The 20,347-nt window shown below is 44.9% G+C and overlaps 1 long non-coding RNA gene across 5 annotated transcripts in view; it reads right to left on the bottom strand.

Moving 5' to 3' along the window:
• Positions 1–2,935: 2,935 nt before the first annotated feature.
• The window catches only part of LOC101799584 (uncharacterized), a 94,848-nt gene continuing 77,436 nt past the window's right edge, over positions 2,936–20,347 (bottom strand). For 2 of the 5 annotated variants that reach the window (XR_005261679.2, XR_011805731.1), the window contains 2 exons: positions 12,493–14,206; positions 2,936–12,201 (listed from right to left, as the gene is read on the bottom strand). This is a non-coding gene — a long non-coding RNA (uncharacterized lncRNA). The remainder of the gene's footprint in view (positions 12,202–12,492; positions 14,207–20,347) is intronic. The other 3 variants (XR_011805730.1, XR_011805727.1, XR_011805729.1) reach the window with 3 other exon arrangements.

The following is a 20,347-nucleotide window of genomic DNA, read 5'->3' as shown; positions in this document are numbered from 1 at the left end:
ACTACTACTGGCCCCACTAGAAGGGCTGTTGGTAGATTATTTTTCTCTACCACCTCCTGAAGGTGATGATCTGAATTCCCTGCAATGTCTCTTGCAGAGGCAAAGCCATAATCAAACCCAAGTGCAGATATCTCTTTTCAGATCTGTGCCTAATTCATTTCCATGTAGGCAGCAGTTTTGTGTGCACCCCAGGCTTCCAGCCCCAGGCTGCCGTGTCAGCCCCAGCACCACAGCACAATTAACACATCTGAACCTGCCACCACTTGCAGGGTACAGTCTTGCCATGAACTCACTATACCAGGGGATCTCTTAGCTGTGCCAAAACAACTGCAAGGTGCAGGAGAAACCTGAGCAGATAAGATCGCTACCAATAAGATATTTCTAGTCTAGCAGCCTCACCACAGACTCACTGCTTTCTCTCTCAAGCAAGAGAATGAAAGCATTTTTTCTCATGTTCTTGCAGTTATTGATGTAGGATGTTTCTAAGAGTTTATTTTAATTTGAGCAGTGCCCTGAATCATTCTGTCTGCATCAGCAAATGCTGACAACCTCTTTTCTGGCCTCTCTTGCAGTGAATACTTTACTTTTGTTCAAGTGCATATTGCAGGAAAGTTGGATTGAATAAAGCATATTCATTGCACGCATATACTTCTCCCCAACCTGTGTGCAAGTTCAAGCACTGTATGCTTCAATTCTTATTTCCTGAAGATTCTCAGATAAACTCATTTTTCCTCTGCATATAATTTGAGGGGCCTTATGACTTGGACTTTGTTCCCCCGGGACATTCCCCAGTTCTTTATAGCATTCCAGGTTATTTGGACAGATTAACTCCAGCGAAGTTGTCACTACTGCCCTCTTCTCCTGTCAGCAGCTTGCAGCCACAGGGCATGGCAATGCTTCCCAACTTATGGATCCAGCCCAGGGTTGCCGTCCCTTTTGCTCTGAGCACTGCCGAGTGATGACCATAGTCCCCACCTCTCTCTAGAATAACAATAAAGCTGACAACAGGTTCAAGGTCAAGGCAATACCAGTTCAGAACTTCTTGATTATTTTTATATTAAAGTACAAACTTTCCCAAATCCAAACCAAACTGGGAGGAAAGAATGTGTGCATTAAGGCAACAAAAGCCAGGATGGAATGTTCTTTTTCTAGCCTGCCTTACGTTGTGGTCTGACAAAGACATCACTTGCAAATCAACATTGCCTTCTGGACGAACAGCTGTTCCTCAGTGACTTAGAATAAGAGTAACTCATAATAGTCGCCTGAAAATAGAGGAAAGGCAGCATTGGTTAGAAAGCAGCCTCACACTACAAAGTCTACGCTGACTCACTATGGTATTTTGGTACATGGACAGTCCTCCATCCTCTTAATCTGGCCATCAGCAACAAGGGGAGGAGCATCCTTCTAAACCACAACCCCCAGCAGAAAAGCTAGCTGGGTGTAACCTGAAAGCAGCACCTAGTGAGAAAAGCTTTTCTATGTGCTGGTACCACATTTAAGAAATAATTTCACTTATCACTGCTGCAAAGCAGGGTTCTTAAATGTGAACCTATAGCAAAGAAGAAATACACAGCAGGCCAGGTCAAAAATCAAGTAAAACTTGTGTGGCTGATTGAAACTAAATTATGATTTATTTTTTTTTTTATTTTTTAAGAAAAGGCCTCAGTCTGGTGTTTGGTTTACAAAAACAAAGAAGATTTTGTGCCAAGTTATAAGACAGATTTCTAAGTGTCCAGTGCTTCCAGGTCAAACACTTTGGGGCTGGTGGCTCCAGTGTAAAGATGGACAGGTTCTGTCTTCCCTCCTTAGCTTCAAAGAGCCTGGATGCTCTGCAGAACAGCAAGAGTCCTGATTTACTGATGGAGGATCACATCCTGAAAGCACTGTGAGGTCTTGCCTTTGTGTGGGAGCAGACCTTCCAGCTCACTGTTGCCCTGAGATACCCCAGATTTGGTCAAAGCAGATGCAGCAGGAAAGTGCCAAAACATTTTATAATTCTAGCTGGAAAGATGTTTTATAACTTCCCTGAGTCTGTGAAAAAATAAATAAATAAAATAAAATAAAATAAAATAAAATAAAATAAAATAAAATAAAATAAAATAAAATAAAATAAAATAAAATAAAATAAAATAAAATAAAATAAAATAAAAGTGAGGTCATATGTAGAAAAACTGCAAAAGCAGGACCCAATGCTACTCAGCAGCATCTTTGTTTGCATATTCAGCATTATAACTTGGGATGATTTTTCTGGGGAAGGAAGCAGTTTTCATTCTCTGAGCTACCAGCCTATAAAATACTCATTACCATAGTTATATGGAAGTTTGTATCCAAGGCTAAAGTTCAGCCAGTGATGTTTGGCAAAATTGCAGCATTTCAGAAGCAGCAAGGATGCCAACTCCAGCATTTTATATTTAAATGTTTTAATGTGGTATCATAGCAATCCTTGCTACCAGAGAACTCTTAGCACAGACCAATTTATATGCATGCATATGCATGTATATGCTTATTTAGCTATGCATGCTCTGTTTAGACGTTTGTGCTGGGAAGGGGCCATGCAAGGGACAGGCAGGCCCTGGGAGAGTCAAGCAGATGACATGACCTGCAGCCTGCTAAGGTTTCTCCTATAATATGTATTTTACATCATCTGATTTGTTTATTGCAATCTCTTTCTTGTGTTTCTATACACTCCTAGGAGCTTTAATTACCTGGGGAGTTCTGCTGGTTGAAGCCATGCACCAGCACCCACCTCCCCTCAGAGAGCAGGATGCCAGCACTAATTCCAGCAAGGAGGGGTCTTTCTGGGTCCCCAGATGATCTGTTTTTGTAACAGGTGGATTGGGTGGTTTGTTCTTCAGTGGGTGCATCTTGCAGCAGAGAGGTGAGAAGATCAGAAGTAGTCATAAGAAGAGATGTCCTAACAGAGAGGTCTCATATGTTTCTTCTTGCTTTTTTTTTTTTTTTTTTCTTTTCTTTCTAGATCTAGCAAAATCCTGTAGCACTTTTGGTTTCATATCAAAGCCCTCTGTGGTCTGTGGTACCCAGACTTCTGACCCTGCCATCTTCTGCAGCAGAAGTACATAATCTACCTCAAAGTCTAAATCATTAAGGGAGAGGAAAGCAATGGTCGTCCTCCCTAAAACTAGGTCACACATTTCCACCCTTCCCTGAATGCCTGTGGGACATCAGATCTGAATATATTAAGTTTTTACATGCGTATGATCAAATTCAATCTTGCTGACACAATTCAACTGAGGGCAGTGTCACCAGAACAATCACTCGGGGCTGGGCATTGGCATTTAGACCGTCAGCCTGTGAAACATTTCACAGCACTAAACAACTTGTATAACCCAGTGATGCAATGAATGACATTTTGCTCTGCAGACAACCAGAGCCCCAAATGCCTCCCCATTCATGCTGTATTTATGCTGTTATGCTACCAGAGACTTAGGAAGAGCCACTCCTGAGTTAACTCCTTGAGACTGAGACATGACAAAGTAGTGCTGCTGCCATGGATGGGCTTTGAGTTACACGTCCTTCCTCCAGCAATGAATGCTTGTCATCTTTTCTTGAACTGCCCTTGTGGTTCAATACATAGAAAATGCCCCTTCCAGTCTGTTATCAGTTTTTCCTGAAGTAAATCCACACTACGGCCCCAAATTGGATATTAGCAGTGCCAGATACCTCAGTGCATTGCGACCTGGGGAAACAGGCCCAAGGTGTTCAGTAGCTAACAGATCACCATATTTACCAGTATGAATGTATCTTTGTTGTTTGGGATCACATATTCCTTCAGGTCTGTGGGCAGATCTACACATTCAGTGAAGTGATAGCTTTTACAAACATGACCAGAAATTTTCAACCTCTTACCATCTGGCAATATTATTTGCTGGCGGGAGGTGGGGAGGAGTTTGGCACAAAATGAATCCATCCGGTCTAACATAATCATTTCATTTTGGGTATATCTTAATCCCACCTTCCTGCTTTTTGCACTGCTTTGAAACACTTGTATGGTTATATAAAAACGTTTTCTGCCAGCATGTTTATAATTATCTCTCGTGCTCAGATCAAAGAGCACTATCTGCCCTTGGTTCTTCTATGATATTACAGTGTGGGGAAAATAACATCAAACCCAAATGAGAAACATCCTGTTGTCTTGTTAGCTCTCTGCCAGGAGGCAAGGCAGGAGGAGGAGGGAGCAGCCTCAGGGCTGCATCCCTCTCCCCGCTGATGACTTAGGAAATCACGTTCCAGCTGGTCATCTAGGCTCCCAAGGGCTACAAATGCATGCATGCACCAGAGGAGCTAGTACAGTATCATCCAAGACTAATAAAAGAAGGAAGTCAGTCAGCCCTTTCATGAAGGCCCCTCCAAATGCTAGGAATGTGTATCAGCTATTTCATCACAGATAAAATTAAAAATATCCATCTTTCAAAACTCAGTGTCTGAAGGTGAAGGGGAGGTTCCCCTCTCTCTGGATCTGGTGGTAGTCTGGAGGTGCCATCCCAGTAGGAGCTGAAGACACACAGATCCCAGCACATCTCATAGACACTGCTGTGGCAGGGGAAAAACTCTTGTGAGTTCACCTGGTGACATCCCTTGCTTACTCAGTCACGAAGAGTCCGAAGTAACTGAAAAGAGACAGCAGTAAAAACATCAGAAATAGCACAACAAGTAAATTAAAACCCAACCTGCTGGAAGAGAATCTCCAGCAGCCCCCACATACGTGTCTGCTGACATAGCCCTTGGTGGTTGCTCCTGCCATGCTCCACCAACAGGCCAGACTGCTCTCATATGTTCTGCCAAAGATCTGGGAAGATACACACTCCCTGGAAAATGCAAGAAAAAGTGAAGGGATTTGGCAAAATTATCAGATTATAAAGACTGCTAGGATATAATACAAAAACACTGGAATAAACAGGGATGGAATTGGCATCCCTGCTTCACGAAATGTGCCAACATTTTTAAGACTTGGCTGCCTGAACTTTAGCCCTGGTTACTAACTCCCATATAACTATGGTAATGAAATTTTTCAGGCCAATAACAATAGCTCATGGGAGAAAGAGGAGTATTTCCCCACACAGATTATCTTGATCTCCAGTGCAGCGATGGGTATGTTTTTGTAGGAATGTAGCAATGTGCTAGCTTTCTAACCTCAAGCTCTACGTACACATCACTGCACAAGGTTTGTTTGCACATGTGTTTTATAGCTTGCGTGCTTAATTACTTAATGATTTATGGCTGTCATTAAATACTGCTGCTCTCCATTTGAGAGGCTCCAGGAGTGAATGGAAGTGACTTGGAATGGCTCCATCTCTTTGCCTCACGAGGAGCAGAGAGGTTCAGAGGCTTAAGCATTGCTCCATGTCTTTATTGTCTGCCCATGAGCTCCTTCAGAGCCTGCACTCCATCTGAGTGGGACAGGCAAGTGAGGACACATAGGGCTGAGTTAGCTCCTACTTCATTACATCTGACTTAAATTCATCGTTTCCCCAAGAGGCCTCCCTGTCCCTTCACAGGACTCCTGTACATTCCCATATTGTTCTTCACAGGGCTGGGAAGTTGGCAGTCTGGTGAGCTCTCACAGTGGTTAGAGAAGCATTTCAAACAGGGGCAGAGTTAAGGTGGTTGTGAAAGGGCTATTGCAGAAGGCAAGTTCCAGATTTCCCAGTACAGGGAGGTTTAAGTCAATTATACTTTAGGCCTTTAAGTGTTGACTTTGTGTTCTGGAAAGTATCAGGCACAACTAATCTCCTTACATAACTGCCATTCATTTCTGTGATGCTTTGAGGGCATGGCAGCTGTGCCACATTCCCCATGTGGTCCCTGATGACTCCCACCAAACCAACCATCCTATCCCAGCACTGCCTACATAAGCTGTCATGAGGAGAGAGACATGAGACGTGCCTGAGATCTGGCCCCATTTGCTGCAGGCACAGGCGGACCCTGTGCAAGTTCGCTGCAGAGTCAGTGTCCCTCAGTGAGGGGTCTGTGAGGAAATGCTAGATGTCAAGTCTCTTCAGAAGGAGGCAGTAAAGCATCTGGACTGTGATAACATGTCATGCTTAAAGACTGGTGCAAGGTCAGAGAGCCTATTTGTGGAAAGTTTTTTTCTTCTTTGTTTTGTTTTGTTTTGCTTTCCTGCTATGCACTGTAAAAGTCTGGAAAATGTTGTAGACGGCTCTCTTGCTGTGGTCCCCACCCCACATATCCTTTGAAAGAAGGACTCCCCACTTCTGCCAAACATCCTTGCTGCAGCAAATCAGTATTTGTGTTTATTGGGGGTGGGCAGGTTGGAGCTTTTAGAGCACTCTGGATATGGAAGGCAGCTGCATATGTGTGTGGGGAGGCAGTATCTGCAGAACATGCTGTGTCAAGTGGTCCCAGACTAAATTTATCCTCCGGCCCTGCTAAGGCACAAGAGCTTTCAGAAGAAATTGAGCATGCGTGTAATTTCAGAGCCCTTTGAAACACTGCCTGTTAGGGTGAAAGCTCTGCTCTTGGGGCAGAAATGTGAAAGGAAAAAAAATATTTCCTTGCAGCTTGCAGGTGAAAAGTTAGCAATCCTGCAGTTCATATCCCCACAGCCATCACAACTAAGTGCCCATAAACCATGTCCTACTGTGCGTGCATCCCTAACTTCCTTTACCTAATCCAGAGAGATCAGAACTGTACCCTCATTACTTTTCCTAACATTACCTCTCCAAGGGCCGTTGGGTGTCAAACACCATTCCATACTAAATGCCATACTCCAAGTACAGGACCTGATAACAGCCTGGGGAGGATTAGAGTCATGGTTTGATATCCAGATGTGTTAACAACCAGCAAATAAAATACTGCATGAGGAGTAAGACTGGGATGGCATATGATGTTTTTAAGCAGAGGTTGCATCTTTGGTGTACTTTGTTCAAATGACCTCAAATTTGGCCTCTAGTCTCTACTTGGAGAGCAACATTTTAAGGGAATTCCACTATTCAGATGAATTAATTGGATATGTCTGCATTGCACAATGCAATGTACCGCAGAGCTCCTCAGCCTGATGCTGGATGAACTGGCTCCCAAGCCAGAAACAGCACAGCTGCCCCTGGACAGAAGAGATGCTTCCAGTATACAAACTTATCTCAGTACACACTGTGTCATTGACATAAAGGCTCAGATGGAACTGGCTCAGGACATGCAAGGCTCAATACTGCCCTGTACTGACATGCCTTCAGAATACAGACCATGCTGTGAAAAGGTACACTAGCCTCATTTTCAGCCCAACTTCCTAAAGAAAACCGATTTCTGCAGTGACAGTGTGCATGCACATCTGTCAATCCCACACCCCTCTGAACTTTTTTTGAACCTGCTGCCTTCCTTTCTTGTTAAATTGGACAGAGGTGGAGGCATTGTGTGTAATGGCACTAGGTGGCTACACAAAAGGAGGGACACCCAAATTAATATTCCCAGCAAGGGAAAGGCTGCAGTGCAGTCTCACTTGCAGTGGTCAGGGAGGGCACAAGGGAGAGTGCCCCAGAAAACCAGCCTGTCTGTGCAGCAGGACGGCTCGGTACAGGCTGTGCTAACGGCAGCCCTGGGGAGCAGGAGTTGGGTGCCTTGAATGAGCCCTCCTCCCACACATAATAAAATGTTTCAGCATCCAATAACACTGCTTAAGATAACAAGATTAAAAAGTCGTGGCTCTTCGCTTAAAAGGCAATTTAGTTATCACATTGCTGTACAGCAAAGTTGGGAGCATGCAGTTACTCCAGCGGCTGATACAAGCTGCCTGGTTTCTCTGACTCCCATGCTGCAGCAGCAGTGGGGAACTGCCCTGTGCACAAACCTTGAACAAAACAAACAATATTCAGGGCTAGAGGAAGAAGGAATGCCAGTTTTCTAAAACTGTGCATGCCTTGCTATAAAAGAGATGGTTTAGTCTAGATGATTTATGCCCTGCAAGGCTGGGGCGTGATTTCTGCACTGGGTTATCTCTGGCAGATGCTGCAGAAAAAGTCCAAAGAAATTCCTACCAGCCCTTTCTTCCAGTCTCCTAGAAGGAAGAGACTAGGGGTATGGGGAAAGCCCAGCAGCCAAGGCCAGCCTAGCACAAGAGAGCACGGACCTGGGGAGGCTCTTCAGCTCGGCTTCAGCACCTCTCTGATGGTGTGATTGTGGTGGCTTGGTTCAGAGGCACACCTCTGCAGCTGTGAACAAGCACCCTCGGGCTCCAGAGAGATGGATGGAGAAAAACAGGAGTATAATTTATGCCACATCTTCTTATCTCCTCTTATCACCGCCAGGATGCAAATTAGTCATAGCTTTAGTAAGTGATTACATAAGCATCATATTAATTTTGTTCATATTTCCCCAAAGAAATCAGTGAGTTGTTAGTACAACTTGGACTCACAGATTTATTTTCCAGGCATCATGGACTATTGGCAACCAGGGTGAAGTCATTTATCATTTCAAAACAAAGATAATCAGGTTAACAAACCAAATTTCTTCCACAAGAAAGCAGCAGCAATAAACAAATAGGCAGAGACAATCAAGAGCCACAAGAGAGTTTGGAGGAGAAAGCAAAATTGGTTCAGCCCATTGTTTTCTGCATCATTCTCTAGAGCTGCCTGAAGATTTGTTTGTTCCCATCCAGAATATTCTGTTATGCAAAGGATTATTCAAAGACAGAGAGAAACAGAGAGAGAGAGAGAGAGCTGCATATTCACAGTTGGAAAAGGTCTTGAGGGAATTCAGTACAAAAATGTCCGGACCTCATGATCCTGGAGCTGCCAGTTGTCCCAGAAGACTTGTCAGGGGTGCACGCCTCCCAGTGACTGCTGCCCTATGCAATTCTGGCTGCATGGTATGTTCACCACTGTTTTTTTGAAAGGCAAAATAGATTCAAAGAGAAAATTCTTCACTGTGTCCATTTGCCATGTGCAACAGTAGGAGGGAGGGAAGGAGCTCTTGGAGGGCATGTGAAATCCCTTCAGCACAACTTGCAGAGACTTGAAGTGTGCCAGTGAAGTAGATCTGTGGGGCCACTGGCCAGCTCTGGCTCCGCTCCTCCTCATTGCTAAGTGCCCTCCTGGGAAGAAGCAGCTCCTTGAATTCCTGCTCTAGGTGATGCAGGGTCTGCCTAATGCCTCTCTAGGCACGAGGCTTCTCCTGGCTGCAGACCTGGGACCCCAAACTGGTAGAAGGCCAACACCAGTAACGGCTGCCTTAAACCTGGGAGCAGGAACAGGGCTCATTCTGTAAATAAAGTGAAATTCTTGTATCTTCCCAAGGAATATTCTTAGCCATGAGTGCTCTGGCTGGGGACAGGCTGATAAATACCAGGAATCTCAAACTGACAGTTTTATTATTTGTTGCTTGAAGCAGACAGCCTAACACACAGAGGGAATGAAAGATGCCACTGCCTGAACACGTGGCTGCCGAAGGTGTCCAGCACACTGCCCGTGCCTGTAAGCACCCAGCAAATACAGACCCACACAAGCTCCTCCACCTGCCCTGAGCATTTTGGCACCCTCAGGCTGAATGATGCTGCCTATTCCCATGGTCGAGCACCTGGCAGTTCCTCTATGGAACAGCTGCAACAGGCTTGATGAGGTCCCTGCAGGGGACACAGCTGAGTGCACGATGGCTGTGCTGCTGAAATACCATGAGGTCTGTGGCAAGGAGGGCAGCACTTCAGTTCCCAGTGGCATTCACCCCTTCTGCAATATCCCTGCAACCATCTCATGGCCCTGGGAGAAGAGGTCTCCAACAGGGTGCACTGAGGGAGAGCAGAATAGAACTGACTGAGCTAAAAAAGGGGGGAATGTATCTTGCCTATTTTATTTATGCCTGGGGAGTATCCCTTCAGGCATGTGAAAAACAGGGAAAAACAAATAGCAGGAGCATGTTGTAAATCCTTCCAGACTCAGCAATCTTCTTTGATTGTTGGTCACCTTTTCCCTCCACAGAGGTCTGTCCCCAGGCCTTCTCTTGAGGTAGGTACAATCAGCACAAACTGAATGAAAGAAAGAGGCAATGGGAAAAAAAAAAAAAAAAAAAACACCTTTCAAACCAAACTACTAGAGGAAAATATGTTCCTCTGGTATTTAGTGGTAAAGTGGTCATAGCACTTGCCTAAAAATAGAGGACCCAGAGGCAAAGTCCTTACTTGGCTTGATAGGATTCACCCCAAAAGATCCCAGCAAAGCATCCTCCCACCTGATGTGTTCAGAAGAGCTGTGTGCATTGAAATGTCAGATCCAGGAGACAGCCTGTGCTAACCAGGAGCTCCATCTTTCTTCACATGAGGTGAAGAGGCCATTCACTGCAGTCTTACTGGAGACTATGACAGTTCTTACACGCTGTCTCATGGCCATTAGCTGGAGGCCACACCATCACTGCTAGCTTGTGCTGCATGTGATCCATGCACAGGACTTAACATATTAAACAGTTTTGGCTAGAGAGAAAAAGGAGTATTTCCATGCCAGTGAAATAATTACCATAATGGTCCAGTTAACTCTTCTGGCCTTTAACTTTTCATTATTTTGTTACCCACAGAGTTACTTCAACAACCAAAACTGCAATCTGTGGATCTAAAGTCATTCCCGCATTGAATCAGAGCCACAGCAGACATTTTGGATCATGCTTGGACTCTCTTTATGGTGAACAATTTTCCTCTCTCCTCTCCAGTCATCTGAAGAGTTTAAATCATGAGGAACGGTTTGGCATGTTCTTACCTCCAACAGCACAAAAAGTTCTGCTGGAATGGTAATGGGAGAAGCCAATCTGAGTTTTGTTTTATTTAGGAGATGTTTAGTTGAAGTAGTGGGAGAAAGTAGCAATAAAAAGAGCCATAAACTTTGACTCCGTACATCTAGATTATATTACAGTAACATTCATATCTACGTAGCTGAGCTACACCAGCCATTTTGCTGCACACTCCTTTTCAGAGGTTAGCTACATCTAGGATGTGGTGGTGATGGAGGGATGTTTAAAAATGCCCAAAGCAATCTGGTTGGCATAAGATAGTCTTTTCCACTTTATCATATAAACTGTGGTTGCTGTACATTGAAGTAGCTTTAAAGCAGCTGTTTTTCATTGATAGGTCAATTGTTTTGCTTAAATTACAGAGAGAGATGGAGTATATTATAAGTATCCTTTAGATTACACTTTCAAAGATCAGAAGTACAACATATTCTAAAATAAGTATTAACCTTCAGACAAATGGAATTTTTTTTGCAATTTTGTACAAATGGTTATTTGTTTCCAAGCTGAGATTTGATATACTGAGTTTCATCCCTGAGCACATTTCTGAAGCCAAGCTCAAGCTTCCTGAAAATGAAAATTCCCTGTGAAACATAAACTAATCTTTAACCATGACAGGGAGAATGGGAATAGGAGGAGAAATCATTCTGCTGTGATAAGAACATTTTTACTCTGCAGCTGAATTATTGTTCTTCACTAAGCATGTGAAAAGAATTAGGATAGCCTTACTTTCACTGTGTTAGACAGTTAATTAAAAGTTAAGAGAAGGTAGACAAAAATTAGCTCAAATATGCACTAGATTCCTCCAGAGACAGACCCTGGCAGAAGGCTGGGACAAGCCACAAGCCTGGAGAGGAAGACCATGTGAAAGATGGCACCACGACACAGTGTGCTGGCCTTCAGGCACCAGCACAGCCTAGCACTGCCCATCACCTCTCCTCTTGGTGTGGGGCGTGGGCGAGGGTTGAGTGGTGGGATCACCTAATGCCTGCTCGCAGCCTGCTGCATGGGTCAGCAGCCACGCAGCCCCTTCCCACCTACCTCAACAAACTCTGGTGACAAAAAAACGGGGTCCATCACAGCTTTTGCTCCTGACGGGGAAGTGAGCAGCAGTCAGGCAGGGAGGCAGGCATGCAGAGCACAGCAGAGTGTGCCAATTCCCTGCGCTTGCTCGTGCCCACTCATCCTCCCACAGACGAGCAAGAATAGTACCTGATCACATTGCGCATGTGGTTTGCCTTCCCCTGAGGAAAGCACTGCAACTTTCTGCACCAATAGTGCTCCAGAACTGCTCTTCCAGTCCCACAAATGGCAGGCTCCTACCTCTCTGCATCCCTGTGAACAGTCAGCTTCAGGAGCAGCCCACAGGACCAGAGGTGTGTACTTAGCAGGGTTCATCTTCAGGGTCAGGAACACATGATGTAGCTGCCTCTTTCTTAGGTAGGCTGGAATTAAGGGTGCCTGTGGGATATTGGAACAACAGATAATAGGATACCCCCTAATTCCTCATTTTCCTTCTAGCCTTAGTCCACCAGGACAAGCACAAGGTCCCCAGTCCATGCTGGCTGGGACAACCTGTGGAGTCCTTTCCAGTCATGACCAGTATATCATTTCCAGGGTCATGACCATACTTTAAGGGCAACAAACACTTTTGTGTGCTTGCTACATGCAGCTCTGGTGATATCTGTTCAAAAACCTCTGGGATAAAGATACAAAACAAAAACCACAGCAATCCCATGTTATATTTCTTACCTGCAAGATATGGCATCCTCAGCTTCCCAGAAACCCCAGTGTGGGTGTGCAGCTAATGCAGGAATTCCAGCACTGGAGAGCAGGGGAAGATATGAAAGTCTCTGAGAGCCATTATAGGACCACAGAGAGGTTGGAAAAGAGATTAGCCAGACATGTTGTCTGGAGCTGAAAAGTCCATGAAGATGTGCCCAGAAGGACAAAGACCAATGTAGCGGGGACAAGTAGTGACCATCAGCAGTGATGACCCAGAAGCCCATGTCAACATTTACCTGGAGAAGAGAGGGACTGACACCTGCTTGAAAAGTGCAGCAAAAATAGGCAACCTTGCCGAGTAGTCTTCAGCTCATGCTTTTTTCCTATCCTCTGACTCTTCCCTCATACTTGCTCCTCTTCCATGTCCTTAAAAAACAATATTATCTCTGCACTGCAGAATTGCAGTCCAAAATACCCTCCAGCCCTGTGAGAAGACTTGTCCTCAGGCATGGCAAGCAGGGCTTGGCAGGCCTCTGCAGCTGCACGAAGCCTGATTGTGCTCACGTCTTCCTCCTCAGCTCACCTTTCTGGAAGCCAAAACATTTCACCACCTAGGAGGCAGACAGCAGCCTGAGGACACAATAATCCAAATCTAGAGCTTGTGGTTGCTTGCAGTCTGGCTGCTGGGGATTTTGTATGCTGCTGCTGCAGAGGGTTTTGACCTTCGCTGTTCTCCATCTTGTTTGTTTTCCTTACATTTTTTGCCCCATGAATGTTTAAGTGCTTTTCTTTCATGAATTGCTGAACATTTTTAGTCCAAAACATGAAAGATTACGTCTTTGCCAGACAAAGGGAGGGCACAAAGCACTGGAATAGTCTTGCAAGTTAATGGTCTGGAATAGGGAATGTCAGCTGCTTAAACCTACCTGCAGCCTGCTGAATTTTCTGAAAACCATGCAGTGTGGCCATTTTGCAATCATGTGTGCCTGCTGGGCAACAGCCCCCACTGTTGGCTTGCTAAGTCTGAGCTGGTTGGAGGAGGCACTGAGGAGCTGCATACTGTAGTCCAAGAGATTGGACTGTGCACTTAGTCACATGGTCTGAACTTTTGGGTAGACCTGTGCGGTGTCAAGAGTTGGACTTGATGATCCTTAAGGGTCCCTTCCAACTCAGGATATTCTATGATTCTATGTCTTCTCCACGTTCAGTGTAGAAATGGGGTTAGATTAGTACATTTGCCCAAGGGTTTTCCATTCCTCCTTTGGTGCACAGTCATCTCCCATATCTTTCTCATGGATTCAGAGCAGTGCTGGCAGTGCAGAGGAGCCAGCTGCTTCTCCAGTGTGGCATCCTTACTCTGTGGCAGAGCTGGATCCTGACCTGCCTGGCTTCTCTGGAAGTCAGGCAAGCTAAACTGATAGGGACCATCACTGCACCTCACCTGCAGCTGAGTTTCAAAACATATCCATGACTCTCACAGCAGGAGGCATGTTCAAACCCAGTACTTCTCCTTTGCATGGTACTGGAGATCAAACGCTTGTAAATGTCTGTGCTGCTTGGCTGGTTACTTAGTGACTTTGAAACTCTTTGCGGGTTAGCACTGGAAAGAGGAATCCTAGGTTTCCAACCCAGGTCTGGTTCCACAGTGTGGGCATCTTGGTTTCCCTCCATGCACTGATGGACAGACACCTGCCATGGGTTTGGAGTTCAAGGCCCACATGAGTTCCTGGCATGAGTTTGCCTGCAAGAAGAAAATAATACAAATTTCCCTGTTAGCACTTGGTTCATTTCAAATTTACAACATATCTTTGTGAAGGATCATGTCTGATGATAGTCTGTTTCGTACCCTTGCAGATTTAGGGCTTTGTTTTTATTTACACAAAAGCTGCTTATGATTAACCAGGAAATACCCATATTGTCTTGTGGGAAACAGAGTGTGTTGAAGCACATCTGATTCTGATTCATTTATGTTGTGGGTCAAAAAGTGCTGTTAAGAGAACCAAACACGAAAGGTAGTGCAAGAGCCCAAACTGGGAACATCCATAGTAAACACCAGGAGAGGGGTCATAGAATCACAGAATGGCTTGGGTTGGAAGGGACCTCAAAAATCTCCCAGTTCCAAGCCCCCTGCCATGGGCAGGGACACCTCCCACCAGACCAGGCTGTCCAAAGCCCCATCCAGCCTGGCACTGAGCACCTCCAGGGATGGGGCATCCACAGCTTCTCTGGGCAGCCTGTACCAGGGCCTCACCACTCTCCAAGTGATGAATTTCCTCCTAACATTTAATCTAAATCTTTCCTTTTAGTTTAAAACCATTCTCCCTTGTTCTGCCATTGTCTGACTGAGCAAAAAGTTGCTCTCATCTTTCTCATAAGTCTGTTTTAAGTAAAAAAAAAGCTGCAGTGATGTCACCCCGGAGTCTTCTCTTTAGGCTGAACAGCCCCAGCTCCCTCAGCCTGTCTTCACAGGAGAGGTGCTCCAGCCCTCTGATCATCCTCATGGCCCTCCTCTGGACCCATTCTAATAGATAAATATCCTTGTGCCGGGGGTCCTTCTCTTCAAGGATATAGCTTTGAAGAGAAAAGTCCTCCCCTCCACTCCCCCATGACATGGCCGTTTCACCAACAGGGAGGAGAAAGGGCTCAAAGAAGAGTGAAAAATATCACAGACCTGGATGTGTGCAAAGGGAGGACTAACAGCACTACGGAAGACTGTCCAAAGCTGGCAGGTTGGTGGAGGACACGGCTTGCAGGAACATGTGCTGCAGGCTGCCCAGGCTGAGTCTCCTGGTCAGTGGGGTGCTGGATGACAGCCACAGGTACATGAGGGGCTCAGCAACTGGGCCACGCTCTGGAGCAGAGCCTGCATTCGGTCCATCAGCACAGGGGGCACAGGGGCACTACTTAAGCAACGACACCCAGATTTGGGAATCTCATCTGAGTTCCCATCTCCCAAGCTAGATTACTTTTTGTCTCTCAGCTGAGCTGTTTATAGTGGTTTCCCTGAAATTTATGAGGGTACTTGTAGCTTGCCTGGCTGGTTTTTGGAAGTCCTTTGCAGGCTGGCAGTACAAAAGGGCTCGTGTCTTCTGTGTACTGGCAGCAGATCAGAGACTTTTGGTGCCCTCTGCACTGCACTGCTTTTTGTTCCAACCAGCATGAGGGAACGACCGTCCCCAAGGCACCATCAGTGGTGTAAGCAATAGTTCAGGGTGTTTAAAAGTATCATATGCCCAGTTCCTTCAGATTCCTTAGTGTGACCGAGTCCCTGGATGTGTAAAATCTTGGAGAGGACTGGGCAACTTTCACCACTCTCTGCTATGTCAATATAAATGGACACACATATGGAGGAGCCATCAGCCAGGGCATCACATCTGGAAGTGACCCAGCTCCCAGAGCCTGTGCCCTAATTTTGGGTGTGTAGAAACCATGGTGCAGGTTGAGAGGGAGAGGAGGAGGAATTCTGCCTGTGATGGGATACCCAGGGCTGCCTACAGACGGGTGCTGCAGCCCAAAGCTAGAGCTCAGACAGCATGCTCAGCAAGGAGGGGACCCAGTATGCACACCATGCTTGCTGCTGTCATTTGGAAGAGAGTGAAAGCTATTGCTTGCAAATGGCCCCATCCCTTCTGCTGGTTCCCACTTGGCATCAGGTCAACACAGAGCATCAGCTCTGATGCTTTCATAAGAACTGTGTGTGGGAAGCACATGCTGGAAACAGCTCCCACCAGAAAGGGATGGGAGAGGGGAGGGGGACCAGGGGATGTCTAAGAGAGGTTACTGGAACACTATCCAGTGCAGCTAAATGATTCCTTTCTCTCATCCCATTCCTCATCACATAGGGTTTCTCTTCAGTGTGGTTTCCCACCTTTAATGTCTGCACAGGTAACCCTCTCTGAAATGGAAATCACATGGATCTTAAATCACACTCTTTGATTTTTTTTAAAACACTTTTAGGGCATGACTCTTAAATTACAGACTTCTGCATTTGCAAATAACTTTCAACACAATTACAGGGTGCAAATGAGGATATAGTCTACAAATGATCAATTACTTGATTGCAGCAAATCAGGCTGGTAGATGTCTGTGTAGTCTCACTTGAATCCACAAGGAGTTGCAGCTACAATTATTGGACATATTAAAATTATAACATGCAAAACAGGAAGCAAAGGGAAGGATGCTTAAAAATTGGAGACAGCATTCTGTGGGCAGTAAACCAAATAAGCCGTTCTCTTCACCCTTACATGTAAGAAAGTATTACTATAGCACATTAAGTTACTGACTAATACCCAGATTTGTCTTTCTTTGCAGTTTCCCCCCTCTCTAAATGTGTAACCAAAAAATGTTGTACTGTAACATAAATTTAACTGTACTGTTTTTCTGTTTTTAATGTGATTGTAGTTGTCGTTGAAGAGAGCGATATTTATTAGACTACAACTCTCTCAGCTAAACCTCTTCCTTTGTGCATGGTTCTTCAGCACACTGTGTCCTCAAGTACTTACACAAGACTACAAGTTAAGGATGAAGTGCTACATGTCTCAGCTTGTTGCTACATACTTATCCTATGCATGCTAGCACTGAACCAGTGTGCTTAAAAACTCTCTCTAGAAATGGTGCTTTTCATTCACTGCCAGGTCAACAATGTCTCAAGTGCAATTATTTTTTTTTAATAATAAAGCTATTTTATTTGATAAATGCCCCCTGCTCAGTGGATTAACTCAGTTAATCTGCAAGACACACACTGCCATTTCTTGTGTCCCAAGCTGAAGTGCGAGTGGGATTTCACAGTTACAGAAAGAGCTTTTTTAGAAGAATCTAGTTGCCTCAGTGCCATGCCTCCTCGATTGTTTGTGCTGGAGTTTCTTGGCTGTATGAAGAGTTCTCTGCTTCTTTTAAAAACCACAGTAGCACACAGGAGAATCAGATCCTCAGATTGAGGAATGGCTTATGAAAGGATAGCAATTACTTCTTTCCAAAACATTTCTTGGGGGAAAAAAATAAAAAAGCAAAAAAAAAAAAAAAAAAAAAGCCACAAGGTCAGAAGTTTACCTCCAAGTACAGCGTTTTGGCCAAGGATGGTGCAGATTTGACCCACAGGGATTATCACATTATGCAGCACGTCCGTGCCAAGCGCAGGAACAATGCCACACCAGTCTGACTCCTACCCGCGGAGCTGCAGGCGGAGCCGTGCGTCCGCACGGAGGAAGAAACCAGCACTCAGGAACGTGCTGTTCAGCATCAACCCTGCCACTCAAGTTCACCGGGGCCACAGGGGCTCTCTGACACAGCTGTCAGGAGGTATTTTCCGAAGGGAGGTGTGAGGCTCCTGTTCAGGTAGCTGCCAGGGGAGAAAACATAATGCTCCAGCCATAATAATCAGCTCACGGAAAGCCCGAGGTCCAGCTATGGAAATCTTAGCTTTCCGATTGCAAAGAGCCAGGGGAACAAGCAGTCCCTGTGACCATCCCTGTCCTTTCCGAGCAGCCATGCCAACCGCAGCGCAAAGCAGAGGTGAGCAGCTAATGCTCTGCACATTTCTTCCCACTTGTTTCCCATGGGTTTAACTCTAAGCAGGGCAGCAGTGCATGCTGCCCCTGTTCCAGCAAACAAGACGGCAGCCTCCCGGTAGGCTTACTGCTACAGCTTCTCTAACAATGCTGCCCTCTGAAATGATTTTCTGCAAGAAACCCTTCTCCAGACAACTTACCATTAAGAAAAAAGACAGCATGTGGGTGTAACCAATCATTTGGGATATAATTTTAGCTCTCCTGCTAGAGGCCTGTGCTGTTAAATTCTAGACATTGAGCAATCCCAGTTCTACAGATAGAGCAGAGGCATGGCAATAGCTCACCTCTGCCAGCATTTAACAGTTCTGTAACTGGGGGATGATGTGAGGTGGCAAAATGTCTTTGTTTCACACTTGCTTGGTACTTCCATCTGCATCTAGTTTTTTTGTGTGTTTTCCTGGACAATGCAGCCATTCACGAATGAACAGAGCTCCTATTCTGCACAGAAGTGTTCACTGTTTCTCCTTCTCCTTCTGTGTACGTGTATCTGTTGAACACGCCACATCATCCTCTGTGTGGACACTCTGGCTGATACCCTGATCCTGCCAGAAGACAGGATCAGCTTCCTGGGATGGCCTCATCTGTGCTGAGCATTTTGCACCAAGCCCTTGTACTTTATCTAAACAGGCAAATGACCAACATCTCAGAGGGCTAGTATTTTGATGAAATTAACTTCAGACCTCTGAATCCTTTTGCTCAATGCACCATCCTCTGGTAGCCTCTCTCTTCAGTGCAAAAGAGAGTGCATTTTTATGTCAGGATATCTAGCTTGTAGTAGAACATAATCCATTGGCCATTTTTCTGTTACAGCTAATCTAACAAAAACTGAGAGCACACATAAATTTGTCATTAACTCTTACAGTAGGGACATGCTATAATGCTGGAAATGACTGTCCAGAAACACTGCTGAACCTCCGCCCTCAGAGGTTTTTCAAGGCTTGGCTGGACAAAGCCACCGATGACCTTGTCTTGTGTTGGGCAATACTCCCATTCTGAGCAGCAGTTTGAACTGGATCATTTCCAGAGATCCCATGCAAGCAGTATTTGTAGGATCCTATGGATTTATGTGTATAGATAAGTAAGAACTACATGCACATTGTCTCTAGCAGGCTCTGTTAGTCATCTTGACATAAAAACCAAAATATTTATTTTCAGTGGAGATAATCTTGGCCAAGAATGATCAGCAGTGTTAAAAGAGTGGTGGCAGCAGCTGTTCTATTAACATAGCAAGATGGCGAGTGAGTAATTGCTCCATCTTTGTAATCCTGTTCTAGCTATGAAGATATTTGATTGTTTTTTAATGACTTTTTAATCAGCTTATGTGAAATAAATTATAAGCAGGAAACCTCAATAGGAACCTCAGCAATAAAGCAGGAAGAGATGCATGTCTGCATGTTGATTTTGCAAAGGAATTTAGCTTGATTTATTGGATGCGATTTCCACTACATCATGCCCTGCACAAGCATCTACAAAATGGGGTAAGGGAGATGTGAAATCTGGCCGTTCACATTCAGAGCCACCTGGGGCTGAACACAGCACCAATTTCAGCCATGGGAAGGTGCAGACTTCCACAGAGCATCACATCTTCCCCTGCCTGCCCGGTGCTAGGCCAACATGCAGAGATGCTCTGTCTGGAGAGAAGGGCTTCCATACACAGATAGTAGGCAAGGACACTTCTGATTTCTCAAAGCAAGGACAGATAAACCATCTCAGACAGCCCTGGTATAAAGCTACCCTAGTCTACAGATAAAGCCATTATTAGAGATTAGATGCTAAGAAAACTCCCAAACTGAGCAGGCTTACAAAGTGCAGGGGATTGGAAACAAAACAAAACAAAACAAAACAGAACAAAAATCATTTCAGGTAGACTCCATAAACCCTAGAACAGCCCAAATCCTTCTTTTTACCCCACTCACATGTGACATTTAAGGCCCGTCTTACTTTCTGTCTGCTTGAAGGATGAAACATAACTGTATAAGTATAAAGTTCTTTGCCACTCAAAAAAAGTAAAGGATCAGTATTGAATTGCTGTTTTTCTTAACTCCACCTCTAAGAATAACATTTACAGTAAAACACACACAATGTAACTTCCTATAAATATAACGCTAAAGGCAGTATTTAGTCAGTCACTGAGAAATGAAGAAAGAATATTCCACTCATGTTATTGTAGCTGGTAAGGGTTTACATTCTGATTCCTATAAAAGATTTATATAGTGTTGTAAATTTATAAAGGACTTTCCAAACATAGATAAGATGTATTCCCTGTCAAAAATGCCATGGAAGACAAATGTAAGATGAGATACTGGAAGAATCCT

Source organism: Anas platyrhynchos, chromosome Z (genome assembly GCF_047663525.1).
Source record: "Anas platyrhynchos isolate ZD024472 breed Pekin duck chromosome Z, IASCAAS_PekinDuck_T2T, whole genome shotgun sequence".
NCBI classification, from domain to species: Eukaryota; Metazoa; Chordata; class Aves; order Anseriformes; family Anatidae; genus Anas; species Anas platyrhynchos.
The sequence above is the reverse complement of the archived record's forward strand: the minus strand, read 5'-3'. Positions and strand labels throughout refer to the sequence as shown.